This window comes from Melitaea cinxia, chromosome 8 (genome assembly GCF_905220565.1).
Source record: "Melitaea cinxia chromosome 8, ilMelCinx1.1, whole genome shotgun sequence".
Classification (NCBI taxonomy): Eukaryota; Metazoa; Arthropoda; class Insecta; order Lepidoptera; family Nymphalidae; genus Melitaea; species Melitaea cinxia.
Genome location: NC_059401.1, coordinates 5,676,016 through 5,697,045, shown reverse-complemented (window position 1 = coordinate 5,697,045; position 21,030 = coordinate 5,676,016). Strand labels below are relative to the sequence as shown.

General features: G+C 31.8%; 1 long non-coding RNA gene across 1 annotated transcript; it reads left to right on the top strand.

Moving 5' to 3' along the window:
- The first annotated feature begins 403 nt into the window (after positions 1 to 403).
- LOC123655974 lies at positions 404 to 20,152 on the top strand. The gene is made up of 3 exons (XR_006743480.1): positions 404 to 439; positions 19,121 to 19,503; positions 20,073 to 20,152. It is a non-coding gene; the product is annotated as an uncharacterized LOC123655974 (long non-coding RNA).
- Positions 20,153 to 21,030: the final 878 nt, after the last annotated feature.

Sequence of the window (21,030 nt, the reverse complement as noted above, 5' to 3'; positions counted from 1 at the left end):
ATTTTAAGGTTTTTGGTTAGACAGATCAAAAATTATAGACTATCTTTAATTTACTACCCAAAATAACTTGAAATTCAGAATGTAGAGTAATATTAAAATTTACGGCTCATTTTATGTTAACCATTTTGTTTTTTATTTAAATAGTCGATGTACTTTACGTTTTGTTAAAACGTAAAGTACATCGATAATCGATTGCTTCAAAAATGCAAGTCCATTGTATTACAAGTCAGAATTCACAAGTACATCAAAACATGCTGGTATACTTGTGTTTCGAAATCAAAACTAGGGGTGCTGCGGGTGCGGGGCCTCAGTTTGCCGCCCGACGCCGGCCGGCGTTAACGCCGTTCGAGAGACAAAAACCAGCTGGTAGACGAAACTTTGCGAGTTGTGACATATTTGAGTGTCGTTTATTATTTGTTGGACACGACCTTTGGCAAAGGTATGAAGTATATTATGTATACATTTATTTTTATTGCAGTCTTCGCAGTAAGTTTTAAATGTTTAGTTTATAAGTAGTTAGCTTAGCTACATGTGTATTCTTATTAAACAAGTCAGTTTGTTTTATTTATTTTGAAACGTAGATATAATCTATAATTTCCACACTTTTGAAATAATTATAAATTAAACAAAAATTAATTTTAAACTATATTTGATAATTCACTAATTTCCAAAAGTTAAATAAAAAATTATTTAACTAGAGTTTCGGTCTATTTAAACTGTCAGATGGGTTATATGGTTTCGCGAAATAGTTTTAAACCAAATTCAATATTACCATGTAAGTAAATGAAAAAAAAAGATTCGCTAACACACAGTGGACTGCTCCACTGGTGAATCCGCGCGTTGTGAATTTAACGCCAATCCTTCTCCTACATGATGAAAAAGGCCTATACGCAGCAGTGGGATTTTATAGGCTGAATAAATTTTATATCGGAAAATAGTATCTATAGATCCGCTATACTCAAACCCGTTCTCTTTTCTTGTTGTTGGCCCACCTGAAGTTACCAATTTATTGTAAACCAATTTAAATTTTGTGCCCATTAGAATCGATCCGAATTGTAATTACTCTGACTTGTTCGATGAGTTCATTGATTTTAAAAACGACACTAATCTTGAAGTTTTGTTTAAAGAACAAAAGGGAAAAATAGAGAATATGTAGAATTTTTGAGTATCAAAAGTATAAAAACGTCCAAAGATGTGCCCAAATCTTACTAACATTTTTGGGATCTACGTATGTGTGCGAATCGTCTTTTTCAAAAATGAAATACACAAAGGACGTTTATAGAAACAAACTTACAGATTCTTATCTGGAAGATGTAATAAGGATAGCATGTAGCGCTAAACCAGATTTTAAAAAACTTTTAAAAAGTGTTTATAAATACAAAAATCGCATTAAAATACGTAAAAATCTATATATCTTTGTCAAAGCTTATTTTTTTAATGAATAAAATAATTACATTATTAACTTGGAATTACGTTTTAATTGAAACCTAAATAGTTTTTGCTTGCGGCCCGCGACACCATAACTGAAACGTGTTTGTGGCCCCTATAAAAAAATTGTAGAGTATGGCTGCAATAGGTAGACAACAGTTAAAAACGGAAAGAGTTAAAATTCAATTAAAATAAGCACAATGATTTATAAACCTTCAAATGTCAGTCTTATAAATTATGTTACCAGATTTGTGGTAACACAAGCAAATATATTACAGGCGTGACGTAAACAGTAACACGATTACTGGCACCTGCTTCACATCAGACTGTAAATTTAAGATAAGGGCGAATTCAATTTACCCCATGTAACATTACATTAATTAATTCATCACATATGTATTATCCTAAAACTATTAGTATCGTAAACTAATGATATTATAGATTAAAAATATTTTTTTTATTTATTTAGATAATATATTACTATATAATAATATAATAATAGTAATATATTACACTCTATAAGAGTGACGATCGTAAAAAGGTACAAAAAAAAACGTCAACTTGGAAACATAAAGCTTATTTTATTTTAAAATTATTTCGCGATACAGTTAATGCATTAAAACAACATTATAATTTAGTGATACTTTTGACATCGCCGAAAAATTTTAACGAATAATTTTGATTCTAATAAACTTTTTTAGGGATTGATCTACCCTCTCGCTAAGCTCTTCAATTGACAAGCTTAACTCTTAACATACTAGGATTATGAACCAATTGTACGAGTTCCCTTTTTATAAAATTGATTTTGGATTATTATTCTTTTAACAATAGAGCAAAGTTATTTAATGTCCAAGGACCTCAACAATATACTCGTAGTTCACTTTATTGTCGCCACATCTGAGATGTAATGGTTGCCTAATGGTTCAGTGAATATTGCCTTCTTTACCATAAATGACCCATCATCTCCCTGACTCCCTAATATAAGATATATAAAATAAAACACTGTTCAAAACAAAATTCAGGATTTAAAGCACAAAATGTATTTTTCTTTTAACATCGCTTTTGATCACTAAATATGCGACGTAGAATCAGAAATATAATTACATGGAATCGTTATGTTTAGATTGTGAAATGTCATAATTACATGGAATCGTTATGTTTAGATTGTGAAATGTAACTAATTTAATTGTTAAACTGTATTTTTATATATGTTATCTATAACTTTTTAGTCAGTGTACTAATTTTCATGATTTTGTGTTAATCGATACTTGGGGCTTATCACGTGACTCATTTAAATTTGATCGAGACCTGACCAATACTTTTTGAATTATCTGAAGATATGTGTAATTACTTGACTATTTTCTCGTCTGCCTGCGTTGTACCAAGTCAAAAATTCTGAGGTAGCATACCTACATTAAAAATATACAATGTAATTGAGAACCTCCTCCTTTTTTGGAAATCAAATAAAAATAGGATTTAATATTCAAATCATCTTTCTTATATATAAAATTCTCGTGTCACAGTGTTAGTTAAAATACTCCTCCGAAACGGCTGGACCGATTTTTATAAAATTTTGTGTGCACATCGGGTAGGTCTGAGAATCGGTCAATATCTATTTTTCATACCCCTAAGTTACAAGGGGGGGGGGATTAAGCAGGTTAATAATATATATGGGAAAAAACGTTTGCTGGGTCAGCTTAGGCTTATATATAAAATTCTCGTGTCACAATGCTAGTTAAAATACTCCTCCGAAACGGCTGGACCGATTTTTATAAAATTTTGTGTGCACATCTGGTAGGTCTGAGAATCGGCCAACATCTATTTTTTCATACCCTTAGGTTATAAGGGGGAGGGTGGGGTGGTAAAAGGGTTAAGGGTTAATAACATATTTGGCAAAACAACGTTTGCGGGGTCGCCTAGTATTTCTATGAAATGCTTTTTTAAGGGTGCTATGAAGACTCGATTAAGGTATAAGGATTCCTGATCAACGAAGATTTCCACTTAATATTAGATTCGTAAAAGTCTGCTCGATAACTTTAACAAAGAATATTAACATTAGTTGAGGTTTAGAAAACACCTTTAAAGAATATTACAAAAACCTTTTTATATATAACATTGCTGAAATAATTAAATGTTTTAACCATGAGAAATAGTGATGCATAACTATGATTACTTTTGAAGTAAAACTTTTTTACGCACGCTTTACTTGGGGAGTAAGCTTGACGAGAACAGGCCTATTGTGCAAGCCTAATGCCAAAGAAGTTTTACTGCAGTCGTGTTATCTAAGGCACGCTTGTTTTTTTTTTGTAAACTTACTGCCGTTAAAACTTTTGTAACAATAATATAAACTCGAAATAGTTTCAAAACGCAAAAAGCAAACAAAATGAAAATAATAATACAAAAATTACAAAACTTTAATTTTGCTTCTAAAACTCGTGTTGTCTGATTGAAAAGTATTTCCATATCATCAAATATCTCGCTAATTTTGACGACTGGTGTAGTGATGCGTGTGCCGTGTCGGCGGCGCCTAAACACGCGGTCGCGGGTTCGATTCCCGCTCTGAGTGGATATTTGTGTTTATACAAATATTTATTTCCGGTTTGGTTGTTAGTCCTTGTGGATCTCCCCAACCTGCCTCAGATAGCGCGTTAAGCTGTCGGTCCCGATTGTTATCATGTACACATGATAGCGATCGTTACTCATAGTAAGGAACATATCCACTAATCCGTAGTGGAGCAGTGTGGTGGATTAAGCTCCAATCCTTCTCCTACATGGAGAAAGAGGCCTATGTCCAACAGCGGGATATTATAGGCTGAAGCGTAGCAAGCGTAGCGTTGCTATTTTGGCTTTGAAAAATGGCAGTATTATAGCCTTTTACAGATTTGTTTTGTTGATTTTCTTTTACGTAATAAATGGACATTTCTTATGCACATAGTTCTTTAAACTGACTGAAATTTAAAACGTGTATAAAACGGTAATTTATTTGTGTAAAATATAGAGTAAATGTATTATACCTATTGTACTTTTTTATTTTTGGTTGAGTAAAATTAAAATATATAAATTATATATCTTTATAAATAATATTAACATTATAAGTTTTCTATCGAGATAAAATGTACTTTAAAATGAAGTTGTTCTGATATTTTAATTGGTCACATTTTTTTTTTTTTACATTGAAACGAGACAACCCATCGTGTTATCGTTTTGATAGTAGTAAACAAAGTGGAGACATCGCAGCCAAGCACCGGTGAGGATTTGAAGAACATTTCGTGTCTAAAGGACTTACTAACGTAAGGAAAAAATTTAAAAGGTTTAGATACTATGTTTTTTAGAGTATTGTTGAAATATTCGGAAGCCTCGTCATGAGGGTAATCTAATCAAAAAAGGCAAGGTTTATTGTATTATAAAACTCAATTTGTTATGTGAGGTATAAAATATCGATTTATTAAGGTAATTATAAACTATTTTTTGAAAGTATATAATGTCAATCATTTAACCAATGGCTTGATCACATCTGTATCACTAAATTTTATAAACAAATTTAAACTAATTTCATTTAGATCTATTATTATAAATTAAAACGACCATTGAAATAAAATTCCTAGGTAAATAATTATGTGTGGTCATATAAAAAATATACTTATGTTAGAGTCTTATCGATTTCATAAATTTTTTCATGGTGAAAACGACCTGGGTGATTTTCGTCCCCTAAGCTCTCAATTTCTCAACACTGTCACAATTAACGATATCATCAGCCTATCGCAGTCCACTACTGGACATAGGACTCCACAAGTTCGAGCCCAAAAATGCGTGAACTCATGTGTGCTTTGCCCATTGTCACCACGCTGGGCAGGCGGGTTGGTGACCGCAGGACTGGCCTTGTCGCACCGAAGACGCTGCTACCCGTCTTTAGCCTGTGTATTTCAAAGCCAGTAGTTGGATGGTTATCCCTCCATCGGTCGGCGTTTTAAGGTTCAAAGTTGTAGTGAAACTGTGTTATCCCTTAGTCGGCTCTTACGACACTCCACGGGAAGAGAAGAGGTGGCTATATTCTTTAATGCCGTAACCACATAGCATTAATGGTAATTAACAGTATTATCGGTATAAACGGTTGAAATTGTGACCGAATCATATTAGTATTAATCTTACCTTAATTTTATCACACGGCTTGAATGTAAAGTGAGCGTAAGAGCGTTGCCCGAAACAAATTTTAACATTCACAAAATATAACGAAGCTTAATGGGGCTATTAGTTAAAAGGTTGCACCTTCCGGTTTTTGTGTCAGCTTTACGTGGGAGATCTTTTCAGTTTATTTTAATTTTTCAATTCAGAATAACGTATTTTTCATGCTACTATTAAATTTAAATGCACACCGATAATAATATGGTTTGTTATTATTTTTAAAAACGTTAAAACAATGTAATATTACATTACTACATCTTAATTATGTATACATCGATACGGTTTCCTTTTGTGTATTATTTTGAAAAAGCTCACAACTTCACATTCATATTTGTGTACGATAGCAGAGTCGCCGCATAACGCTTATGCACACAGGAAATTAGAAGTTTTGATTTCAATCGAATGTTGTTCACTGAACATTGTACCGTGATGAAATATTACGTTTTAGAATTTATGTATTCTTAATGAAGCAGAAACCAAGAACAAAACCCTGGTTTGTTAGTGAATAAATAGTCGACATAACTTTTTCTTATCAACTTCCTTATTCCTCAACTTCCTTATTCCTAAATAAACAGAAATAGAAATTTAAAAACACTTATATTTATACATTGTACAGTTTCTAACCAATTTGTATGTGACGTAAAAGATTGCCTAGTAACGACATTGTTACTCAGGAAAAGAAATTGCATGAAAATTGTACGTTTAGGCGATTTAACTCTTTATAAACTTATGCCTACGATACCTTGAAGTGACAACTGTATTTTAATGTTTAAGGATAACCAAAGTTATCTATTGTATCTACATAGACAGCAGTAGCTAAAGATAAAGAGAAATGGCGACAAAGAGAGGGCGCCTTTGTCAACAGAGTGAAATACAGACGTTATCGATAAATATTAAAGTAGTTAGTGTTAAAATTATTATATATAACCATGTAAATCACTGTCTAAATAAAATATATTATTATTAAAGTTATTGAAATATCATCGTTAATTACAAATTATGAGTTTCGAAAAATCACAACAGGTTGGGATAAATAATTCTGGATGTGAATATCCCATTACTAGACTTAGCTTAATCTTATGTACTGCTTTGCAATAGGTTATCGAAAATTATTTTCGATTTAAATTTTGAACTTGACTGAACATGAGTTGAATTTTAAATTTTCTTGTATTTTATTTGTGGATCAATGGGTCGAAGAATTTGCAACTCGTGTCAATGACAGCGAAACGAATACGGAGCACAAAGTTACAAAAATAAAATTAAATGGTATTTCATCAAATTGGGAAGCTCCTTCCACTAGGTATACATTTATTAATTTTGTATATTTGTTTGATTTGGAGTGTACATAATCAAACTTTCTCTACACTGTACCATGTGTCATATGACTAATATTTATTCAAGCAAAAGTTGCCTTTTAAATTTTATTGTTTGCTTGATTTTCGCGATCTATATTAGTAGTAAAATATTATTGTTCACGATTTTTTTTTTTTCACAAAAAATAAAATTCAGAATCGCTTATCAAAATTTCCCACAACACAATTCCACATAAATTGTTTACAGTAACCACGCTGTAACATTATAAAAAACACATTTAAAAATCGTAGATAAATAAAATACTAAGTATTTCTCGCATAATAATGAAGTCTAGAATAACGCCACGCCGCGGAAACTCATACATTACGTGAATTTAAAAGTCAGCGACGGCAGAAAGCTGAACATAATTATTACGTCAAAAGAGAATGTTCCGATTTTTAATATATTTATGGAAAAAAATATTTAAATCATACCTTTTAAAGTAAATCAACTAACGTGTCCTAGAAATCTGGTTTCAACTTGTACTAGTTTAAAGTTTGCTAAATTCAAATACATTTATGCCTGAAGTTCATTTCTTAAACATCTTAATATATTGTTAAATAGCCCATAGTATTGTCCTACGAAATAATTACTCAAATGAGATTGAAAATTTTTGAGACTTTCTTATTAATCACAGAGTATTTAAAACAATACATTTTTTCCACTTAGTAATTTAATCATAAAGAAAAAAAGTGTTTTTATATATTGTTTACTTGATACAAATATATAAAATTGGAATATCTGTTTGTAATATTAACATAACCACTTTTACTAAATGCATATGGATGTTTATTGTATACACTACGTATACCAAAATAATATTTTTACATTTTTTGTCTGTCATATACATGTACAGAAACTAAAATAATATGTATAAAAGTTAGCGATCTTCCATTAGTCTGTACTCTACATCCTGAGAACGGTCCAGTTGTTGTGTAAAATTTGGCAACCGAGTTATGTGTCCTTTTTACTTGCAGTGTAATTTCTATCCTACTTCTAAGCAATTTTCGTATGAATTAAAATAATTTTAATTTATTAAACATCATATTTTTTTTTTCAAAGTGTTACATAAGTGTTTCATCACTCACCACTTCAGCCTTATACCGTCCACTGCTGGACATAGGCCTCCAATAGTTCGCGCCAAAAATGGCGCGACCTTGCAATCAAATACAACACCTTTTAAAATTAACAAATTAAATTAGATACTGTAAAATAATTCTTGAAATACATCTAATAAATGTTTTAACTCTCTGAACAATCTGAACAAACATTAATGTGAACAAACATCAGTCAGTGTAAAGATGGCACTGCAAGCAAGATTCGAAATGAAATTAAAAAGACCTATTGCATAAAATAATAAAATTTAGTATAAAATAATTATATTAATTATAATAGATATTAGTTCGAATATTTACACAGTAAATTGAGTATTTTAACAATAAATGAAACATCAAACGTCTTCAAAACATTCAAACAGTCAAAACAGTGTCTATTAAATATCAGATCTCAATAAGTAACGGTTTTATGTTTACAAAGTAACTATTTAAATCTTATACATTTCAGATATTCAATAAACTAAAACATAAATATCAGTACCATGAGAGACGTCTTGCTCGTACCAAAGTGCTTGCTACCTTAGGCACTTAATTTTTGTAGGATAAAATTAAAATAAAAAATAATCGATTTTTAAACTCAATCTTATTTATAAAATTCTCGTGTCACAACGTTAGTTAAAATACTCCTCCGAAACGGCTGGACCGAATTTTATGAAATTTTGTGTGCATATCTGAGAATCGGCCAGCATCTATTTTTCATACCCCTAAGTTGTAAGGAAATTAAGAGGCTTATAACATATATGTCAAAACAACGATTGCGGGGTCAGCTAGTAATTAATAATATTTCTGATAAAAAGTACGATCAAATTTAAAATTAGTGTAAGTTAATTTTTGTAAAATAACAAATAAAAGTTTGTTATTATTTTGAAGATATTCTGCGTTGGTAATGTTTAAATTTATAATTACAGAGAACACACACTTTCCTTAACTTAATCCTAATTCTGTTACATTAACAAATTCAGAAATTAAAATTTCATATGAGCAGGAGATTACAGGCTTACCTAAGCCTTACTTACTTAAATTTACAACTTAAGGAAATCTTAGAGGATTTATTTTAATATAATCTTGACATAAAACATAGTATAACACATTTTTTGATTAAATATACTTTTTGAAATACAATACTGTTGGATATACTGCAAAAACTTTATGTATATTTTATACTTTGTTATACAGAAAAATACATTAGAAATTCATTTCTCATAATTAAAATTCAAAAACGGAACGGAAGCTTATTTACATAAAACATTAATTATTCAATTTAGCTCAATAATTAAGTTTATCCTCTAACTTCTCTTGTCCTTCATTAGCTTGGTTGGCAGAATGTGCCTTGGAAATACTTTTTATTTACAAGAATGGTAAAAATAATTATCATTTATATACACTGATTTAAAATTTGAATAATTTTAGCAACAATGGTAAATTTTATTACGTTAAACTTTTCGACATGATATTTGTACGTATTTGAACCAATTTTTAAATACTTTCGATCTATATATATCGAAAGTATTATATATATATATAAATTTATACTTTGTGATAAATGAAAATATGTTTAACACCTATTATATTTAACACCTATTATAGTTATACAGAACACATTTTTGTAATCGCAAGTAGTAAAGTTAGACTATATTGAAACTGAATATAGTAACTAAATTCCTTATTCTAATCCAATTTCATATTATTCTGCCTAATAGGGTCAAATAACAAAAGCAGTGTCTAGTAACAAGTAAGCCGTCAATCCCACTTTAAATAATTAGTATATTTGTGTATTACTCCATGAAGTACAATGTTCAAAAAAAATATGTCTGTAATTTGTAACTTTTTTTCCAGACATTTAAAGATACTCCACAATATTATTAATCAGTAAAATAATGCTGTTGTTGTATTCATTAAAAAGCATAACACAAAGCACAAGCAAAATCAAGTAGAATCTCAATCAACTTTTGAAATATGCTGAAAATCCAGCATACACCATTCAGGCTCGGAGTATTACGAATAATCTTAATAGTTTTTACTATAATATCAAATACTGCCGACTTTTATAATCACCTCCCTAATAGTAACATCAAACCTTGTGTAACCATTTGTCTAATCCATTTAATAGTTCTGAGTTTAAACGAATAACTTTTCCATGTCAAGATAATTTTGGCGAAATTGGTATCGAAAATGTTTCTAACCCTCCGAAAACATATAATTCAGCGACTTTAGTCTGCTATTCAATAAGCGTCTAGCATAATACGTACAAACTCGAAGTTGTTAAATTAAATCCGGCCTTTGTATAAACGCTCACCCCTGTCTAGGATAGAAACTATATGAATGCCAGCTAATGGCATGGCCTATCGCTTAAGCCGCAATTTATCACAATAACCATCGATGACTTGCAATATATCCAAATGGACTTTCAGATAAAAATTGAATTAAGAATTTCAGAGCTACGAGTATTATGAAAATTAACTGTTTTTTTTTTTTTTTTTTTTTACTAAAATTAGTTTTTGTTTTAATCCTATAATAAGCATTATTAACAAAATATTGTTAGAATTTTTATGGTTAGGCTGATTTTTTAAATCATTCATTACAGCCTATACAGTCCACTGCTGGACATAGGCCTCCATAAGTTTACGCTAAAAATAACGTGAACTCATGTGTTTTGCCCATAGTCACCACGCTGGGCAGGCGGGTTGGTGACCGCAGTACTGGCTTTGTCGCACCGAAGACGCTGCTGCCCGTCTTCGGCCTGTATATTTCAAAGCCAGCAGTTCGATGGTTATCCCGCCACCGGTCGGCTTTTTAAGTTCCAAGGTGGTAGCGGAACTGTGTTATCCCTTAGTCGCCTCTTACGACACCCACGGGAAGAGAGGGGGTGGCTAAATTCTTTAGTACCGTAGCCACACCAATAAAATGTCTTAAAGTGTTGATATCTACATACATACTACATACGTATGAACTATACTGATTTGAACTAAATCAGCCAATAAACATCCCGCTCTTGGGCTAAAGCTTTTACTATATAAATATAACCTTTGACTATATAAAGTAACGTTTGCGTAAAAATGTTCCTTCTTTTACACGATCAACGAACACAGTATGAAAATAAATAAACCATTGTAATTAGAATACTATCCTAGATACTCACTTGTTTTTTGTATGAATATATAATCAGCAACATACTTACATCTTTAATTATGTAGTCTGTACATCTGTGGTTATACGTATCTCAATTGCCAGGGTGACAAGAAACATGCCTGATAGATAAAATAAATCAAACTTTGCGGCTAACAGAAACTGTTTATTTTACTTTTACATAGATTTATTAAGCCCATAGCATGAATTACTAGGTGCGTCCAGTTTATACTATTACAGTCAAAGGTTTGCATGCGGAAATTGATAACAAATTGCTTACAACGATCCTTTTCTGTGCTTTTCCGTAGTCGGATAATCAATTATGCATCTGTCAATTCCTTTTTTTCCCAAATTTAAATGTGAAACATCTGCTTCGTTGTTAAATTGACTACTGCCCGGTTACTATCGCACAAACAACAGCTACGCATTTACAAATGCACTTACACTTACGACTCAAGACGAGTTGAACGATCTATAATCTATGTAAATGTATTCAACTTTATTCCTCGTTCAGAATTACACAGCTTTATTATAGGGTAAGGTTGTTTAAGTCGTACCCTCTTAAGGGGAAATTGCTATAGTTTTAGAGTATTTGAAGTTATAGAAAATGAAAACCGTTCACTCACTCGTTATTAATTAAAACTACATAGTTGTTGCAACCATAGATTAATCTCTCAAAAAATAAATAATTAATCAATATCTTGAATACGTCAAATTATACCACTTTCGGTCGTAACTTGCAATAACTTATAAATCATAACATTTCTATGACGTACTTTTTTATATTTTGACTGTAAAACGTATTTGATAAGTGTAAAAAGTTACACGCTAACGAATCACAATATACTATTAAATATGATAAAAACAAAAAACACATGTTTGATGATCTCCATTTATTTGAAACTTGTTATTTTTAAATTTCTTTATAATGGCCATAATAACGTACATCTATAAAATCGCAAGTACCTCCTTAGTATGGATCTCTCTAATAGTTACATTTCCTTCACTGTAATGTAATATAAATGTCATGGTGAACCAAAAGTAATTTTATAGCCTACTTTAATGAAAATATGAGACAGATGGACAAAAGAAAGCTCTTAGGAATAAATAAGATTATGTCATTTCGTCGGTATAGAATCCTAAAAGCAACATAAAGATCTTGTTTTGTGAGATAAAGTTATAGTATTTAAATTAATTAGAACTTAATACTATATTAGTTTTTCGCCAGCGGCTTCATTTGCGTGAAATACACGACTTTAGTTTTTTCGTTTCTCCCTGGTAAAATTTACTTAATGTCACTTCTTGATTACGTAGAATTTTCATAAGTAAATGAATTTTTAAAATCGCTCTATCAAATCGCAATCAAAGGTATTGGGAATTGCTTTTCTTTACTTAGACCAAATTTTTCGCTGTTTTAAAAACACAGCTTACAGGATAACCAAAATTAGAATAACTTGCATTAAAATAAAAAATAGTATAGCCACAGTACAACAGTATTAAGTTATCGAGAACAGGTTACGAAAGAGTAATGAAAACTAACTAAAACGTTGCAAAAACTTGGACACTTCATTATTTTGTTTACTGCGTTGGTAGCCAACAAACCGCCAACTTATTGTTGTTTACTTGGACGACTAACGATAAACAGATCAATTTTACGTCACCGGACATTAAGTTTAACAAAAGAGAGTTGTTTTTTTTAATACTCGTCTAAGTGCCTAGTTAGGAATGCAATGGAATGGTGGATACATCATACATATTTACATCGAGTTTAGTGATGGCCGTTGCGTCGAACAATGCGTCCTGCCTGTGTTAACATACGCAGCCGAGACGTGGACACTGACGAAGGGACTGGTCCACAAGTTTAGGGTCGCTCAGCGTGCAATGGAACGGGCTATGCTTGGGGTTTCTCTTAAAGATAGGATTAGAAATGAGACTATCCGCGAGAGAACGAAAGTAACCGACGTAGCCTACAGAATTAGCAAGTTGAAGTGGCAGTGGGCTGGTCATTTGTGTCGCAGGACCGATGGCCGTTGGAGTAGACGGGTCCTAGAGTGGAGACCGCGTCTTGGCAAACGCAGTGTGGGACGTCCTCCGGCCCGTTGGACCGACGATATACGTAAGATTGCCGGTATCGGCTGGATGAGGATTGCGGAAGACCGGGATGTCTGGCGCAAACTCGGGGAGGCCTATGTCCAGCAGTGGACTGCGATAAGCTGAAGTGAGTGAGTAGTCGGGGAGGCCTATGTCCAGCAGTGGACTGCGATAAGCTGAAGTGAGTGAGTAGTGATGGCCTTCGATTTAAGAATACCGCTATTTTCTCTCAACTTAACAAATTAAATCAATATCTTTGATAAATCTGCGTTACCAATGACTCGTGTGTGGTGTTCTTCTACTCGGCAAATACGAATAAATAAAATTAGAGTATCTGTTTGTAATATTAAAATAACCGCTTTTAACAAAATTCATATGTATGTATACACGCTCCATATAGGCAAATAATATTTTTTATCATTATTGTCTGTCTGTCTGTTTGTTCCGGCTAATCTCTGAAACGGCTGGACCGATTTTAACAGGACTTTCATTGGCAGACAGTTGAGTTAAAAAGGAGTAGCTTAGGCTACTTTTATTTGAGATTTTTTTTTTTCATTTTATAAGTCTGCAAACTAACTAAATAACTAATTTGTTAAGTTCCTCGCGAACGAAGTTGCGAGCACAGCTAGTACCAATATAAAGAAGATAGTTGAGTCCGCTATGATACACCGACTAAATAAAATAAGCAATTGTATGTGCCATAATGGAGATGACGTTAATTTGGTATACATTGATAAAAATAAAAATCCCACTTTCTACGTAGATAGTATTGTAAACAACTATTTAAATTTTAAATGTTTTAATTTAGAGTGAAACTGTTAACTGTAAAAAGCTCTAGTATTTAGAGTTATCACCGAAAATTTTTATTGCATTGAAGTTAATATTTTAATCTTTTCAGTCATATTAAAGTTCACAGAACAAATACAAGAATGTACTCTTAGGAGTTGATTACGTTTCGTGTTTCAACAACTAAATAGTCTACAACAAAATGTATATTTGTAATAATGACAGACACGATCTTCGAGCTCGAAGTTCTCCCGCTCGATGCCGATTACTTTCTACGGCTCTGTTAAATATTTTTCGCCGCTTACAAATCTGTCGTTTTGCTGTCATTCAATAAATAATATGCCGCTCAGAGCACACCCACAACGCACCAGGAGAAACATTTTCGCGGTGTGAATGTTTGCGTTTCAGTATTGATGTAGTCATCGATGTGAGTTAGTCGGTTCTATTTCGGTAGATTCTAATACTTTGTCGCCGCTTATTAGTTCATTAATGAGAAATGACAACTTCACTTGTGACTAAAGATAAACTTACAAAAGATTTACTTGTATTTTAATATCCAACTTTATTTCATTTTCCATCAGAGTTAAATCAAAGTACTGATATTGAAAACCAGTATATATTTTTATTAATAAAAATAAAACACAGACTTTTACAGTTTTTTTTTTTTTTTATCAATAAAACATAAAATATATTTAATTATAGGAGAAAATGAGTGAGAAAATAAATCAGTCATTCTAAAGTGCGATCTATGCGATAGCCAGAATGATGTCCGCTTCACTTTTTAAAACCACAATTCAGTTAAATGACTTTTAAGCGGATATTACGCCGAATCAAAACGAGCAGCGTTCATTTTTGTGAAGAATTTTCATGTTTATAGCCCAAATAAAAGTTATCTTGATGCTTTTCTTTATTATTATTTTTAAATGATATTCGTGAGGAAAATACTCTTAAAGATATATTTTGTATTTGAAAAACTTTTTTGGACTAATTTCTTACAAAAATCTTTTTGTAATTGATATTTAATCTGTGGTTATCATTAATAGTCCTAAAAGATTGTCACAAGCAAAACACAAAACTATTTATAAAGCAATTTTTACCACAAATTATTTTATTAGCGTTTATACAACACACAACATACAATTCAGCCTATTGCAGTCCACTGCTCAACATAGGCCTCCCCAAGTTCGCGCCAGACATCCCGGTTTTCCGCAATCTTCATCCACCCGTCAATCTCCATCACCGGCAATCCTACGTAGGTCTTCCGATAGATATTTAAAATAATAAACCGACTTAAGCCTACTAACTCATTAAAATTCCTATTCCGATGAAATACTTTTTTTTCATCTTTTTTTATTTATTTAAAAATCCATATATTGATTATATCATCCTCGCAAGGGCATTAAAATATAATATAACTTAGAGTGCAAAATATTATGCTATGACACATTTTCTTTGTCGTTGTTTATATTTTTTTTATAATATTTGTTAAAAATTAAACCAGTGAAAAATATATTTTCGCTGTGTTCGGTTTATTCATAAGATTTTAATTTGTTTATTATATTACTAGCTGTGCCCGCGGCTTCGCCCGCGTAAAAATCAGTGTGTCACAAAGTTTTCCCGGCAAACTTCCAGTGAAACTGTTATCGAAATCGGCTTAGCCGTTCCGTAAACCTTTCTCTCCAAGCCCTCTCTCCATTGGTGAAATCGCATGAAAATCCGTTCAGAAGATTTTGAAGGAATCTTTCAGATATACTTTTGGGGACTTTGTTTTATAATACACTAACTGTCGCCTGCGACTACGTCCGCGTGGTTATGAAGATATGCATTACTATTAAGATGTTTAACGCAAATTATTTTTTTTATTTCAGTCACTTGAAATGCTTATCAAATTGAGTAACTTTTCAAAAGGCACAATTTAGTATAATTTAATAGTTATTTTTATAAAACCTCTGTATACACCACATTTTTAGTTTTATTTTCAGGCTGTATATGTTTCATACAAACTATCAACCCTAATTAAACCCTCTTAGCGGTGGAATATCGCAAAATCCGTTCTTAGCGGACGTCAACTAACTATAATCTACCTCCCTGCCTCATCTTTGTCCATCCTGGATGGATGGACCATCCAGCGGTTATTAAGTTCTCGTGATGAGTGAGTCAGTGACCTTTCTCTTTTATATATATATATATATATATATATATATATATATATATATATATAGATTACGATGCATTATTTGGACACCTTCTCGCTATCTATAGAGCATACATTTTAAATTTCTTTTACTCCTTAAACATAGGACTTTCATACAAACTTCCAACCCCCCATTTTACCCTCTTAGGGGTCGAGTTTCGTAAAATCCGTTTTTAACGAATGTCTACGCCTTATAAAGAGCCTTTCTGCCAAATTTCAAGTTTGTAGGTGTTATAGTTTCAGAGATTTCGTGATCAGTGAGTCAACGTACCATCCCCCGTTTCAACCCCAAAAAGGGGTTGATTTCTAAAGATACATTATTTGGACACTTTCTTACCATCTATAGAGCATACATTTTAAATTTCAGGTCTCTTACTTCAAAAACATAGGACTTTCATACAAACTTCCAACCCCCGTTTTACCCCCTTAGGGGTCGAGTTTCGTAAAATCCGTTCTTAGCGGATGTCTACGTCCTATAGGGAGCCTACCTGCCAAATTTCAAGTTTGTAGATGTTATAGTTTCGGAGATTTTGTGATGAGTGAGTGACCTTTCGCTTTTATATATATTATTATAGATTATAGATTTCGAGACTTTAGGGACTGACTGACTTTAAACTCAGTGCGGGTGGAACTACGTAGAACGTCATATATATAACTACATTCTAAGTTATAGATGACAAAAGCCTGCAATATAAGACTTTATTCAATACCAATTTTATAGAACATATCTGATATTGGTTTCAGTGGGTTTTCTCTAACTGAAATCAATGTTTGGCTAGGCTAGTTGATAAAATGGAAAAACTTAAAGAAAAGATTTCAAAGGTCGAGTCTTGCTAAATACAACAATTAACTTACGTCCACAGACTCCAATTGCACTTAGATAAAGACCATATTATTTCAAAGTAAATAAATACGCTTCAGCCTGTAATATCCCACTATTAGACATAGGCTCTCCCCATGCAGGAGAAGGATCAGAGCTTAATCCACCACGCTGCTCCAATGCGGGTTGGCGGATATATTCCCTACTATGAGTAACGATCGCTATCAGATGTACATTGTAACAACTACTACGTAAAAAATTCGATACTTCTGAACTACTTTGTGAAAACTCGATGGGGGATCTTAGCAAATACTACGGGTGGTCACCAAGGGGGGGGTGTAATTGTAAAAACGGGTAACGTAGTATGGTTACATTCCCTCTACTAACAATAAAACTAAACAATTGTGCTTTAATTTGTTTTTTTTTTTTACAACTACAATTTTAATAAAAGAGGTTACGATTGAGGATTTGGAGATTACGAATAAGGAAAAGTTTGAAAATTCAGATGGAAGCATTTTTCGTATTTTTTTCTTTGAAAGAGTATAAATAATACACTACCAAGGCGGTATCATAGAAATATTGTATTGAACTGATGATGATCTTCGGACATATAGAATAAGTTTCCAAAGCTGTAGGGGAAGTAAGCTTCTTCATCATGAACATAATTTTTTATATTTCTAAAAAGTTGCTCGAGAAAGAAAATAATGAAATATTTTAAGGAGACAATATCGAAAAAGCTATTATTAAGAAAAAAGGGTCCTAATACTGTAACACGAGCGCAGTATCAGCGGAAAAAAAACAAGGTACGGTGAATTGAGTGAGACCTTCGAAATACTCAGTTGTGCAATTTTTTAGAGCAACGGGAATCAACGGAAATTTTGTTTAGTAATAAAAATACCACAAGCAACATGGAAATAAATTTATTATTATTATTTACTGGTCAGCTACTTGAAATTATAAATTATCTATGATTTTATATAGTAGTTATCAATTTACTCGAAGTATGCTATGATATTGCGTTTGACTGTAAGTAATAACTACAAAAGTACTCAAGGCTTAAAATATAAAATTACAAATTATCGTATTATACTACGAGTACGGTAACAATAACTTATGAACAGTATGTAAGAGTTAAATATCCAAACGGACTAATAAAAGTTCTTTGAAGTAGATGTCAGGGGCGTGAATTACATGAATATATGAAATACAGAAATACAGAAACAATTTCAAGCACGGTTTACAAAGCTTCATATTGTATATAAACATTTAGTTTACAATTAGGATAATATTCATTAATAAACAATTAATAAAATATAAAAAAAAAGCTATAATGTACGAGCTCGTATTTAGAATTCTTTCACAAACTTACACACAGTGGACCTATTGGCTAAACATAAGCAGTTTATATATTACGTACTTAAGCATCATTATTACTTCGTGTACTTCTTAACATTAATATTAATAAATATATGTATATATATATAAGTACACTGCTAGTCTTTTGTTTCTTTTTGTTTTGACTACTTACTTTTACACATACTTTGTTTAATATACTTGCTTAGAAGAGATATTAAAAAAACTCTATTTCATGTTTATCTTTGGGATTCCGTTTTGAAAGTAATAATGTCACAAATGTTGCTATAAATTTTCTTTGACAACTTTTGTTAAGTAATTAGTCCGACGACCAAAGAAGCACTTTTTTGAAGTTCCGAACTTTGTTGAGAATTACGAAAGGATTTTTTGAAGTTTCTTTTCAAAGGAGATAAAACAGGAAATCATTAAATGCGTTCATCCCAAGATTTTGCTATTTTAGTGTAAATTTTATATTTGTATATTAATGAAATATACCCCTTTCCAATTACATTTTTCAATATTATTAACGCCGATTTTGTTAAGCAGAATACGTAAAATATTTAATTGAAATTTAATGATACTTCCAATTCATCTGTAGATAATTATCTTATTCCTGTTATGTTAACATATTCTATAGTGAACTGGATAATTAATGAAACCATTTTGTTACAGATAGCATCGATTAAAAATGTCTTGAATCAAATACGTGTACCACATGTACGAACGCACGACCTGAAAATAATGTGACCAGCTCCTTGACGTGATGCAACTATTAATGGTTAACTTCCTAATCATGTTTGATGTGGTGTTTGTATTCTTTCTCTTTCTAATCGCCGTGACATGCGTAATGAACTACATGCCTGGAAGGAGACGCCAAGAAGTAATAGAAGAAAAGGTGGAGAATGACGTCATTCCTCCACCACCGTTGTTTGCAAGCGACGAAGTAGCGTGCACCAGCCGAGACACGTACGTGGTGATACCACCACCTCTAGACAACGTGAGATCGAAAGACGGATGTCCTATACACGTCGTTTAGTGTACACGTACTGATTATTGTAAGTTTCATTATTATCTTAAACATATGATGAAGTGAATGGCTATTATTATCTTAACTGAGGTAGGGCACAGCAGTAATTTCCTGTTCAAAATATGGAGCAGCCCGACTGGGGTTATTACCCTCGACCTTACAGAAGATCACAGTAAAATAATACTGTTTTCAAGCAGTATTGTGTTCCTGTTGGTGAATAAGGTGACCAGAGCTCCTGGGGGGATTGCGGATTGGTTCGGCAACGCACTTGCGATGCTTCTGGTGTTGCAGGTGCTACGGCTATAAGCTACGGTAATCGCTTACCATCAGGTGAGCCGTACGCTTGTTTGCCGACCTAGTGACATAAAAAAATATATTATGTAAAGAAGCTTGTATTATTTTTATCAATTAAATACTTGTTTCAAAGTAATTAATGATACAAAGATCTCATTACAAATATTCGTAGTAGTTCTAATTGTATTTCATAGATAGACATCTAACTCAGAATTCCATTCTAGTAAGGGTCAGTGAAAAGTCGTACACTTTTATAAAAACATGTCCTATTATTATTATTTTAAATATTATATTTTGTTTCAGATCAACGTAGGAGTTTATTACAAAGAAGCCTTATGAAATCGTAGATCACAAAAATAAAAATAATAAATCGTAGTCTTTTTTACCAATTAATAAAAAAAAAGTCATTTTTCTCAAAGACTAAAATTGTGGAAATCGGGGACTCAAGGGTCGGTCATTAGCTATGAGAATATGGAGATAAAATTAAAACGATAAGCGTCGTAGATATGAACGAAATTGAAGTGTTATAAAATTATTGTGACAGGTAGACAATTTTACTAGAAAATGAAATCAATTAAAATAGTCATATAAATGAAACAATGTAAAAGAAAACCGAATATTTAAAATCATATTCAATATACTCGATAGATTTATTTTTATTGTATTATATTAAATGTCTATAGGATTGTCGATTACATTATTTTATACGTTATTTTGTAATTTCATCTAATTATGAAGTGTTCAATGTCGCCGAAAATGTTTATAAATGCTTATTTAATATGGATGTGACTGAATAATAGAATAGTTAATGTTATAATATAATAGTAGGTATGTTTTTCTTCCAATGTAGCTAGTCAACTTCTTACAATTGATATTTTATTTTAAGTACTGGCCAAGATTTTTCAGCTTATTGTGTATTCACCAACTTGAACAATTCGCAAATCGATCGTATTTTTATTACAATTAATGATTATTTTTTTTATAAAAGCAAAAAAAAATTTAATATTGATTTGATTTTGGACTTTAAAATCATATCCCGCAATTAAAGTTCACTGGACTAATGTGTTCATATTTTCAAGTACTGCTGTAATTTGTTTACTTTATTATTAGTGCGTATTATGTAAACACCAGGAGACATGACACAATATCTAGAGCAATTTAATCGTTAACTATTTAGATATATTCGAAACCTATATACACTAGTAATTATGAGACTAATGTTGCAGTTAATCCTCAAGAGCAACAACCTGCGCCATTTGCT